Genomic DNA, 11,202 nt, shown 5'->3' on the forward strand with positions numbered 1-11,202 from the left:
TATTTTCTTAGTTTTAGTTTCTCCAGCTTTAACAAAGAAGTTACTAAGAAGTTTTTGTTTATTTCTTGGTTTATACCCTAAACCCGCTTTATTAAATACTGGTCGTTGACTATTTAGTATCATGTTTAATTTTTCAGAACTATATGTAAATTTTTCAACTAAGGATTTGTATTTGTTAAGTTCTTTAGTTAGTGTTTGATTTTCTGCTTTTAGATCATTAAGTTCTTTTGTAAGATCCTTATCTAAGGTTTGTTTATGTTTTTTAAGTTCTGAAAATTCCTTAGTTAGTTTTTCATTATCTTTAGTTAAGGTGTTAGTCTTTTGAGTTAAAAGTTGGTTGCTTGTTTTAAGTTCAATATTTTCTTTGGTGATTAAGTCCTTATCCTTAACTAATTTATCGTATTTATGTAGGTATGATTGATTAGCTATTTTCAGTTCTTTATTCTTAAGATTTATAGCCTTATATTCTACCATTAACTCATTAAATGCATCATAAAGTTCATCAAAAGAAAAATCAAGATGCGTATCGGAAGTTACCTCGTTTTCGTTGGCCATGAAGCAGAAATGGCCTTCTCTTCTTGTTCATCATCTGATGAGGAGGATGATGAGTCGGAGTCGGATAGTGTAGTGACAAGAGCCTTCTTCTTCTTGTACTTACTCCCCTTCTTCAGTAAGGGGCACTCTGCTCTTATGTGACCCGGCTTCTTGCACTCGTAACACCCAATCCCCTCGTTTTCCCTTTCCTTACCTTTGTCCTTGCGGTAGAAATTTGAGGGGCCTCTCCTTTGATGATAGGACTTCTTGTGGTTGATGAATCTCTTGAACTTGCGCACAAGAAGAGCCTCACCATCATCTTCCTCATGTTCTTCTTCTTCACTGCTGCTACTGCAGGACAAGTCCTTGTTAGATGAAGTAGATTTAAGTGCTATTACCTTTTTCTTATGGGAGGACTCTTCTTCGCTGTGTTGCTTCATGGTTAGCTCGTGAGTCATTAGGGATCCAAGGAGCTCTTCGAGTGGAAGCTTGTTCAAGTCTTTAGCTTCTTGGATTGCCGTCTCCTTGGCTTCCCATGACCTTGGTAGACAGCGAAGTATTTTCCTGACAAGATCACTGTTAGTATAGCTCTTGCCAAGGCTTTTTAGGCCATTGACAATGTCAGTAAACCTAGTGAACATGCTAGTGATTGTCTCATTAGAATCCATTTTAAATAGTTCATACTTATGAACCAATATATTAATTTTGGATTCTTTAACTTGATTCGTGCCCTCATGGGTCACTTCAAGTCTATCCCAGATCTCTTTTGCAGAGTTGCAAGTAGAGATCCTATTGAATTCATTTCTATCTAAGGCACAATAAAACATATTCATAGCTTTAGAGTTTAATTGTGCCTTCCTCATGTCATGTTCATCCCAATCCTTTTCTAATTTGGGTACCTTAACACCCTCTACATATGTGGATAGGATGTATGGGCCATTCACTACAATGGTCCACATCTCATAGTCTTGGGCTTGGACGAATATTCTCATCCTAGCCTTCCAGTATGAGTAGTCGGATCCATTGAAGAAAGGGGGTCTTTGGGTGGACTGACCCTCAATGTGAGAAAATCCAAATGGGGTTGTCATTTTGATCTTTTAACTCTTGAGTGGAAGAGTTTTTGGCTCTGATACCACTTGTTGCCCAGATAGACAACCCAAGAGGGGGGGGTGAATTGGGTTTTAAATTAATTTAGATATTTAAAACTTTAAGGATGATTAATTAAAAACTATTGCAAGTTATTTAATTAATGCTAAGTGCTGTGAGTGATGTGAGAGGAAGAAGAGAAGAGACAATCCAATGCAAACACAAAGTTTTATAGTGGTTCGGAGCTACCCCTTGCTCCAACGTCCACTCCCCAAGTCTCTCTTGGGAATTCACTATAACCCCCTTGGATTACAGCTGGTTGTTTTGCAAGCTCACAACCAAACTTGTTGTTTTACGAGCTCACAACGAACTCGGTCGGTTTTTCCAGGCTCACCGACTAGAACCAACCCCGATTGTTTTTCCGGGCTCACAATCAAACCCTTACACACGTTGGTTTTAACTTGGCTCACCAACCAACCTTAATCCCCTTGATTCAATCCCCCGATTGAACCAAGTAAATACAAGTTATAGAAAGAAAGGAAAATAAGCTTCTCAAAAGCAGATGTAAAACAATATAATCAAAAGGGGAGTTTAGAAGCCCTCAAACGCTTTTAAGCTGAAGTAGAGGAATGGCTTCTTGAACTCCGGTCTCCTCTCGAATGTGTAGTCGACTTGAATGCTGGAGGAGAAGGCTTTAATTGCTGGGAAGATGTAGGTGGAGCTGTAAATGCAGATTTTCCCTTTTTCGTTGAAGAGCACGTTGCAGAGCTTGAATCCTTGATTAGTTGGAGTGGAATGACTGTTCTCTGCCTTGCTACAATCTTCTGTGGCTATTTAAGCCAACCCCCACGGAAACTAGCCGTTACACTGCTTTTTCTGCCCGTTCTGCACACTCTGCGCAGCCTGACAATATGACCGTTGGTGGGTTGGAGTCGACTCGCGCGATCAGGAGTCGACTCGGCTGTAGCGGGAGTCGACTCAAGCTTTTCCGGAGTCGACTCGGCAACTGTTCCAAATTTGAATTAAAGTTGCCGTCACGACTGGGAGTCGACTCGTCTTGACCCAGAGTCGACTCGCCAACTTCTGGAGCTGACCTGGCAATTTTGGAGTCGGCTCATCCACTGAAGTCCGTGGATCCAATTTTGAATTTTGTCCACTCGAGTCGACTCGACTGTCCTTGGAGTCGACTCGAATCTCAGAGCCCGAACTCCCGATTCTCTGTCTTTTGGCTCATCCAGTCTTGGAGTCGACTCGAACTTCCTTGGAGTCGACTCGGCTCTCAGTTTCCGAAAGTTGGTCTTCTGCCTTTTGACGTGAAGCTTGTCTTGGAGTCGACTCGAGCTGTCTGGGAGTCGACTCGAATCTCAGACTCGAAAACTGCTCTCTGACTTTTCTTTGTGTACCTCTTGGAGTCGACTCTTTCTACCCTGGAGTCGACTCGTTGAACATTGGAGTCGACTCGCGCACTTCAGGAGTCGACTCGTTGACAGGTTCTGAGATGAGGCTTTCTGTTCTTCTTTCTGTTCTCAGTCGGAGTCGACTCGTACTAGTCTGGAGTCGACTCGAGCTCGTGCCAGTGAACTTGATACGCTTGGAGTCGACTCGTGATACTCGGGAGTCGACTCGAGTCTCAGACTTTGGTTCAGCAGACTTCTTAACTTATCCAAAATACTATGAACCAAATCTAGAGACACTTGGACAGGATTTTCACTGAAACACTCAATTGAATTCATTAGTAATCACAAGATATACTCAAATGCTTTGAGCTCATCAAAATCAAATGGGGTTTTAATCAATCACTCCACACTACCCTCTTGTTAGTTATGGAACATAGACCCATACCCCATTCAAGAAGATCTAGCACAAACTTTTTTCTACAAATAAGGTTAGATTAAGGTTAGACCCTATGAAAGGTTGTCCAAGGTCATGTATTCCAAATACTATAGCGGGATTGAATGTTTAAGGATAACGGTGGAGGGCGCCGCCTATCATATTTCAGAAATAAAGGAAGAATTACATGTGCTATATAAGAATAGCTTGAAGATTCAAATGCAGAACCTCTTCTCAACCAAGGAGTGCAACCATCGGGCCATTGCTTTGTTTGTGTAATAGCAGCAGGTTCGATCTTACATTTCATAATGTAGGATAATCACTTTTTGATGACTATTATAGGAATGATTTTGATATTGCAAAGTCCCATATATCTTAAATCAAACAAGCATGCGATTGATCATGACTCACCACCACCAACCCAATTTACCACTAATCCTTGGTTAGAAAGTCAAAGACAACCACAAATTTTCTACTAGCAATTGATCGAAGATTGTTGCATACTTGATTGAGACTAAATAGCTCGCACCCTCTCTATAAATAAAGTTGATTTTGCATTAAGACCTTGGATGCTATAGAGGATTATTGTCTTAAGTACTTGGCAGGGGCCTCATGTAAAAGTATTTGGTTATTCACAACACTGTATTCCCTAACTCTATATTCTATTTTTTCTCGAAAAAAAAACTCTAAATATGACTCAATTTGAAGGCAACTTATCATCTTTGGAAATTGAGGGGAAACTAGAATCCCACCACATTCCCTCATGGCTTCATATTTTCATGCTTCTCTTTGTAACATCCATCCAAACCTATAGACTTGAACCAATTAGTGGAGACTTCTCAGCGGCTCAAAACGCCAGCAATTCATCACCACTTTTATGTCACATTCCACTTTCAAGCTGGTACACGCCCTTCTTCCTAGATCTTGCATCTCTTCCCACTTTCTTCGAAGAATATTAATCAATTTATCCCCAGTTGCATCTCTCCACCAACCAATCCCAAGATATCTTGTGTCCGAGATAATCTCCTAGAGTTATTTTCTCCTTTCTATAAGATAGCCATTGGTGGTATTGTTATTCTAGAGTATGTAATGTTGGAGAGGAGATAAGGCTTGTTTCTTGTGTAGCACTAAAAAAGTAGAGTGTTAGGTAACTAGGCTGCTGAGAAAGGATAGGGTACTTCCAAAGCTTCTCACCCTTGGAAAGGTGACCCAGATGACGAGGTGGAGTCCATCATATGCGACTGCATACAAGGAGACAGACCCCATTCTTCTGCTGAAGGCATAGCACAAGTGATAGCAACACCTGCATAGAGACCTCGGCAGAGATGGAAAAACTATCATCACTCCATGGACTGGTGATTCTATTGGCTTTCTCTCATCTAATTGATTCCTCCCATGCAGTCCCCTCGACAAGTATGCCGTCTGTTTACCTGATCTTTCTCGTAGGAAAAGCACCTTCGTGTTCTTCTTTATATTTTATCAGCTTCCATTGCTGCAGGGGCTCAAAGAAAGATGGAGGAAACTGGAAACCATGGGTCTCTTAGCGAAACCGCTCGGGTAATGCATGCAACTCGATCAAAATTCCTATGAGTTGATTTTCAACAGATTACTAGTGTATTACTTCTATCACTCATTCATAAAACTCATTTGTCATGCAACATCTGTTCTTGCTTCGATGTAGATCGCCTGTTAGTCAAAATTCTGAGATATCTGAAACTTTTCATTGCTTTGTATATCCTCTGCTAGAAGAAAGATCAATATCTAACGATTATGGAATTCCTTCAATCTCTAGATGAATTACAATGTTATTCCTAGCTCTAGAATAGTGTATACTCAGCTGGAACTATTCTTCTTTTTTTTGGTATCATCATTCCCATTTGAATTAGACTTCTGCTCATGATGTTTTTTCCCTTTTCGTCTGATTTCTACAAATTCGTCTCCTGTTCTCTTAGAAGAGTTCTGCAATCGAAGCCACTGATTTCTTAAACTAGTGGTTCAAAACTTCAAATTTTCCCATTCGTTAAGAAAAAAAGAAAAGAAAAGAAAAGGTTCAGGAGATTGAAAGCCTTGGCTTTTATAGTCCTCTATTTTTCTTTCCATCTCTTGTAGAAACAGCATTAACTCTTGGCAATGAACACAGATCATCAACAAGGACACAATGGAAGATATCAGGGATGAAAGGATGGATTTGGAGATCAATGACTATCCAGGATCAGGTGCTAATGATTGCCATACTCCGAGGCCACCGGAAAGAGCTGACTTGGAGCTGATTGTAAACTAATCTGTCTCTTTTATCACCATAGATGTTGTTCTTTATAGATATCTCAACATCTAATAGCTCATCGATGAACATGCTACTTAAGTCATGTACTAAGAATCTAAGTTGCTGCTGCTCAATTAGTTTAATGGAGGGCAAGGAAGGAGTGAATAAAGTTCTTTGTTAGTACTCCTCAAGTAGCTTTAATATAGGGTAAGGAGAGAGCAAATAAAGTTGTCAGCAACAGCAAAGGCCCCTCGGATCCTTGTAATTGGATTGCTCTATGTTGTATAATAATGGTGTAATTTGTGATTACAAAGAGATAAATTTGCATGCTTCAATTTGAATATTCTATAAATTTTGGGACCATTCTAAATTTGAGAGGATTGAAGAACTTAATGTGGTCTGTAGGATTTTGAAAGTTCTCTGCTTTTAGGAAATACTGTCTTTTTTGGTCATTGCCACAATGTTTAGAAACAATTGAGATTAGCAAACAAGAGAGATAACTAGCAAACATAATAAACAGCAAATGTTTCTCAGAAAGATAGAAGTTGCTGGAAATCATATTGGGAATGAAGGGGAGATATGAAATTTCAGGTTGCTGCAAAATCATTTCTACATGGTCATGACTCTTGAAGAAGCAAGATATGACCATGTAGATAGTGGTGATTGAAATATTGTCAGATTACTTAGATGCATGGAATTGCGTTCCAATCAATAAAAGTTAAATGATTTCGCCTAGCTAGCCTCATGACTTACGTTGATCCTTTCCTAAATTTTATAGCAACCTAATATCTAAACATCTAAAATTTTAAAACTTTTACATGTTAGAAGGAAAAAAAAGTGCTATGTAGCCTTTTCGTAACAGCCCAATACCTAATCCAAAAAAACTGGCTGAAAGGTATTTTTTGAGTTCCTTAGTTCTGTATAAGTATCTAAGATCTTTCCGGTATATAGCTAATATGGGTTAAATATACGGATCCTCACATACTCCTCCGTTTAAGCCTTGATGTGCTCATTAGGCTAAGGGTCTAAATTCATTCAAATCTAATCACAATCACCACAATCGGCCCATGGTTAGCCTTAATGAGTATGTGCTGCAGTGTTCCTTATGTGTTGTAGTGTTCCTTATGTGTTGTAGTGTTCCTTAGTCTACATAGGTCATAGGTCAGATCTGCTCTGATATCTATTGTAACAACTTAAGACCGATATCAACTAAACACATGCCGACACGACTCCTCACACTCTTTCTCTCATCCATCTGAAGGCTCTTTGTAAGGACCCAAAATTTTATTGGGCCTGGGCCGACTGCTGGGCCACATCACATACTTGACACATGTGGCAGAGAGCAAGACTTCCAATACGAAGGGAATTTTGGTCATAGTATAATTTCATGCTATTACACGATAGTCACATTCTATTAACAGAGATGAAGTTTGGAGCAATTTCGAAACTTGGAGAGTGTATTTAGAACTTTTTAAAGCCGTAAGATATTTTTGGATCAATCCTAAATTAAGAAGGTGACCCTATAATTTTTCCAAAATATTATTAATTTTTTAAAATGTTATTAATAAAAATATTACCTTCTCCTTCTTTTTGTAATTTTGGATTTTTTTTTTGCTAAAGTGGGTAGATCATATCTGACGAGTACGGATGCACCAATAAAGTCAGAAAATAAAATGTCTCGGAGTGCCCAAGACAACTCCCCATATCCAGCCCATAAGGTACTACTGGAATAACTAGCCACATAAGTAGCCACACAATCCGCAACCCCATTGGCTTTTCAGAAAACATACTTGGCCTGGAAGGCCCCTCTGTCCCTCAACATAGCCTAGATGTTTTGGAGCAGTGGGTGGTCGCAGCTGTTACCCCTTGGGCCCTCCTGGATCCAACTGATAACTGTGGCCGAGTCACCCTCCAGGATAATACAGCTGGCTCGTAAATTGCACCGAGCATGATGAAGGCCCGCCTAAGTAGCCCTCAGCTTCGCACCGAAAACCGAGATGTTGAATAGCTGACAGCCACAACCTTGGCGTACAGGTCTCGAATAACAAAACCCGCACCTCCTCTTGTACCTCTGTCCAAGACAGACCCATCGAAGTTGACCTTGAGGAAGCTCGAAGGTGGAGGCTCTCAGGTGAAAAATACCGTACGGAGTGCTACCGGAGCAGAATAGAAACTCCAGATGTCTTGAACTATCAAAGTCCCTTCAACGGGTGTAATGTGATTGAGGTCCACCGCCTGCGCCCGGGCGCTCTCCACCACGAGCCTCGGTGACATACTGTGTTTGCCAAAGGTTCGAGCGTTCTTTGCCAGCCAGATTTGGTAGGCCATCCAAGTTGCTCTAACCGCCTCCTAGAGAAGCAGTGGAGACTCTGACCATCGACGTATGGCCTGTAGGATCTTATCCCTCTGGGCCCAAACCTCCCGCGGGATTCCTGCCAACCTCCAAGTCACCTTTGTCCATGCGCACTGAAACATCGCATGGTCCACCATCTCATCCACACCACACTCCCCGCACTCCGAGGAATCCTTAACCCTCGTCCGCTGAGTATTGCTTTCATCGGAAGACGATCTCAGACCACCTTCCATAGGAGCAGTGCTACCCTCGGGTGGAGTCTCAAGTGCCAAATCCAAGCACAGTCTGGCCCCGACTCGTACTCTTGCCGAAGGATGCGGGAAAAATCTCCCACCCTGACATTGGTCCTATTCTAGGTACTCCAAACCCGGATATCTGGACCTGCACACTCTGGTACCGGGAGAGATCGGATCCTCTCCGCAAGATGTTCTCCGAAAAGTTGAAACAGTCTAGTCTCGTCCCACGTAGCCTCCCTGAGAACAAGGAGAACACATACATGCAGGCCCTCCGCTGCCTCAAAGCTAACCGTAGTCGGCCAATGCCGCAAGGGGAGGGCATCCACCCATGGGTCACTAGCCACATCGATGCTCTACCCATCACCTATCAGCCATCTGGTATGTGCCAATACAGTAGGAAGGTACTTCGCTATCTCTCGCCACAGGAAGAAACATCTTCACCCTCCTTGGGTTGGCACTTCAGGGCCCACCCACCCATAGCAGGCTGCCATGGTCTGGCTCCAGAACCCCTGCGGCTCCAACATGAATCGGACTATATGAAGGGCAACGAGCGCCTTCCGCCTTCCGCCTCTCCAAACGCTCTCCTATGCCACCAGATGCACCCCATGACTACCTCCATGCGAGCGCCATAAGAAGCCCCAAAATAGCCGCTCAATCTTCATAAGCACTGTCTTTAGCACCACCGTGTTCGCTATGTGATAGATGGGCATGGAGCCTGGTACAGATTTGATCAGCGCCAATCTATCCATCATAGATAAAGACGCTGCCCGTCACCCCTCTAGCCTACTTTGGACCCGTTGCAACAAACCAGTGCACTCAAATACCCTCAACCTCCTACTTGTGATCGGTATGCCCAAGTAGCTTCAGGTCCCGTCCTGCTCTGACATTCCCAAAATCTTCTGAATCTCCTGTCTAACCCCAAGCACCGTGCTAGGGCTGAAAGAATATATATGGGGCAGCTATATATGCAGATGCGGTGAAATGTGGCGCAGTTAGTTCCCAAATAACTCGGTTGACCCGGTTGTATATATATGGTGCAGCCATGAGAATTAGCTACAATGACAGCTAGAATAGCTATGAGATAATAAGAACGATAAGGACCTTCAATATAAATATTTTAAATTTAAAAGTATGAAATCTGTAAAGAAGAAATCCAATATTGATGGCATACACAGTCTATAAGAATGGACAAAAGGTGGTTTGTGACTCAGTGAATCACCTACTCCTCGAATTTACACACTTGAAAAAGAACTTCCAAATTTCCCATTTCGCCACCCCATGGGCACAAAAAAAAACACAAAATTCTTCCCCGCTTTATAAGCTAGTATTTTCTAAATTCGAGAATCCTAATATGAAATATACCAAAGCTGTATTAGTTTGGCAGCACTCAAAATATCTTCAGCAAATCATATTCTACACCACGAGCATCATGTGGCAGTCCACCATGCTAATCATAAGCGCATATATCTATAAGCCTCATTCATTAAACGCTCAACTCAGTAACAAACAAGCATCTATGGTTGACATGGTGCACCGCCATGTGGCGTACATGATATAGGATATAATGCTTATCAGGCATGCTACATTACGTAATTTCCGCAATACTACAAAGGCCCGATGGACAATCACCTTCACTGCTACGGTAGGAAGAATAATTTATGTGACTTAAGACGATATCAAAGGTGCTCGTGAATATGCTCTCCTGTCCATCAAATCAAGGAAGAGAACAAGATAAGGCATAATTTGAATATGGTCATTGCATAATATGAGAATTGTGGATCTCCTCTGCTCCAAATTGAAAACCCCTGGGTTTCCTTTATGTTATCTGACTTCGAGCATTTTGAATTATTTTCTTATGGCATGGTGATGACTGTCATTAACCAGCGGTCATGCTGTCAAATGATAATTTACAATAGCCAAACAATGGACAGTTAAGATGGATGGTGTCCAAAACTTTCAATGTGCTGAGCTTGAGAACCCAGCCTAACCACCACAAATGCCGGCCCGCATGCCAACCCAGCCATTTGCAGCTATATTTATACCCAAATTTTATTGTTCTCTTACCTTAATTCTATAGATAAAAATTAAAATTAACACAACCTAAGCTACAAGCTTTCAAGCCAGGCCTCAATTCTCAATTAATCTCTCTCATGCCTTACCTAGTTGAAACCCTTAGTGCTTGCACCATCGTGCCCCTCCGCCCGTCGTCCATAACCGGATCTCCTTCCATCCAACCCTAAACCCTAAACCAAAAAGACCACGGAGTCTAACACGCATGCTATAATTCGCAGCTTTCCCATTCTATTAGAGTAGATAATATGAGAAAAAAATAAAAGCAACTAATTGTACAAAGAATATGTAATAGATTGGAATTGTATTTGTGTCTGACTAGGTATAATCAAGTCAACTTTGAGCATGAGCCTCAGGCTTGAAAATAAAGCCAAGCTCACCTCAATCACACCCTTAGTTAGGGTTGGTCTTAGATCGAGGTCGAGTATAATTTTTTTTCAGAATCCAAGTCTAAATCCAATGTTCAATTTGAAGCTTCCTTTGTATAATTTATGCATGCTGGGACCAAATAATGGGCCTTATAGCCTTCAAAAACATTGGTGCAACCCAATGCGGCTCACTCGACCCATATGCCATATTCCACCCAACCAACCTATACATGGAAGAGATGCCAATTTGCCTTTTTTTTGTTTTTTTTAGCACAATCTTGCAAGTCCAATAGAATATTCCCACCTTCGCATCCCTCACCATAGATTGCCCCAAGGGACGCTCCGACCGAATCAAATCAAATCACAACGATACCTGATCTACGGTCGTCATCATCCCAGCCTTTGCTTCTACACATGTCTGTCTCCACTACAAACTCCTCCCTTGTATAGGACTCTCACCTC

The 11,202-nt window shown here is 41.7% G+C and overlaps 1 long non-coding RNA gene across 1 annotated transcript; it reads left to right on the forward strand.

Moving 5' to 3' along the window:
- The first annotated feature begins 4,263 nt into the window (after positions 1-4,263).
- LOC148703438 (uncharacterized) lies at positions 4,264-5,957 on the forward strand. The gene is made up of 3 exons (XR_015987755.2): positions 4,264-4,863; positions 4,949-5,007; positions 5,591-5,957. It is a non-coding gene; the product is annotated as an uncharacterized LOC148703438 (long non-coding RNA).
- The last annotated feature ends 5,245 nt before the right edge of the window (positions 5,958-11,202 follow it).

This window comes from Phoenix dactylifera, chromosome 5 (assembly GCF_051530095.1).
Source record: "Phoenix dactylifera cultivar Ajwa chromosome 5, Ajwa_hap1_PhDact_Kaust_v1.1, whole genome shotgun sequence".
In the NCBI taxonomy this organism is placed as follows: domain Eukaryota; kingdom Viridiplantae; phylum Streptophyta; class Magnoliopsida; order Arecales; family Arecaceae; genus Phoenix; species Phoenix dactylifera.